Here is a 1541-nt window from a genome sequence, read left to right on the forward strand (position 1 = left end):
GAAGCCATTGGCATTGTGTTAGTGGAGAAATGCTGCCACAACCAATAAATAAGGTTTCCCAAGCAGGTTCTTGTTTTCCAAAGTGTGGTGTCCTGGTTGAGGTGAGCCAGTACAGGAAACAGGTCCTGCACAGCTCGTGATCTTGAAGGAAAGCAGGTTCCTGTGGCTTCCCATGGCATGACCAAGAGAAGGGTGAGAAATCTAATGCTGCTTTACATAATAAACAGGATATGACACTTGCTTTAATCACACAAATGTGCCCAGAGGCATACTGGTACATCAGTGCACGTGTATTCTTCTGCCTTTTACTATTTTGGTACAGTTTTTCAAGGAGGTAGTAAAGTAGAAAGAATGTATGTATGAGGGCAGAGGGATCTCAACTTTAAAACTTGTTCCACGCTCTGTGGTATCTTTTGCATGTGTTAAAGTATACCGAAACGGATGGCATGTGGCACTTACTTTTTCTTTGCATCCAGGTTCACTTCCCTGATGTTGAACGAGTGGAGTGGCTGAACAAGGTGAGGAGCCCTGAACTGCCGATGAGGGCAGAGGGATCTCAACTTTAAAACTTGTTCCACGTTCTGTGGTATCTTTTGCATGTGTTACAGTATACCGAAACAGATGGCATGTGGCACTTACTTTATTTTCTTTGCATCCAGGTTCACTTCCCTGATGTTGAACGAGTGGAGTGGCTGAACAAGGTGAGGAGCCCTGAACTGCCGTCTGCCTCCTGCACAAACTGCTGGCCGAGTCTGAGAAAGTTATCCTGTCACTGCCATGCAGCTCAGTCATATCCGTGTCCATGCTTAAGTCTCGGAGCATGTAGAGTTGCCACTGAGGTTTTGCTGAGAGGCAGAGGTGTGCCTGGTTGGTACAGGTTTGATGAATTTTACCACAACACTTCATTCTGAGATTTTAAAAAAAGAAAGTGAGTGTGTGTGTGTTCTGTTTACATATACGTGTGTGTGTATGTGTATACATATGTGTGTATGTAGTAGTATTGTTTTAGCAAAAGTAGTGGCATCCCTTACCAGAGTTTCCCAGAGAGCTCTGAGGCAGGTGTTCCCATCAGCAGGTGTAGTCAAGCTCATTGGAACTGGACTCTGGAATTCAAAGCAAAACTGCTAAACTTGTAAATTAGCATTTTCCGGTTTTCTTTCTAGCAAACTTTCTTTTTGATGTAAAAGCTCATTTCACTCCTCTCTGAATAAACCTTACTCCAGGCAACTTTGTGACCCTTGTGAGTAATTAGGGACTATTGTGCTTTAGAGGCTTTAACCCTGGGCTGCTGGCTCAGCCCCTGTGGTTAGACTCTGCTGAAAACTCACCCTTCAGTTCCTAAAATTAATTCCTTCCTGAGAAACTGATGTGCACAAATGTGACTTGGTATATTTAAAGGACAGACATTAATAGCCAGGTGTTCTGTGATGTGTGTGTCTGCTTCTCAACAAAAGGTATCTTATACAAAGAATATTCAGCGTGTTTCTGCTTTTGCTGTTCTTTAGGTCCTTGTACAGGCTTGGCCATACTTTGGAACAATC

This window comes from Eurypyga helias, unplaced genomic scaffold (assembly GCF_000690775.1).
Source record: "Eurypyga helias isolate BGI_N326 unplaced genomic scaffold, ASM69077v1 scaffold13030, whole genome shotgun sequence".
NCBI classification, from domain to species: domain Eukaryota; kingdom Metazoa; phylum Chordata; class Aves; order Eurypygiformes; family Eurypygidae; genus Eurypyga; species Eurypyga helias.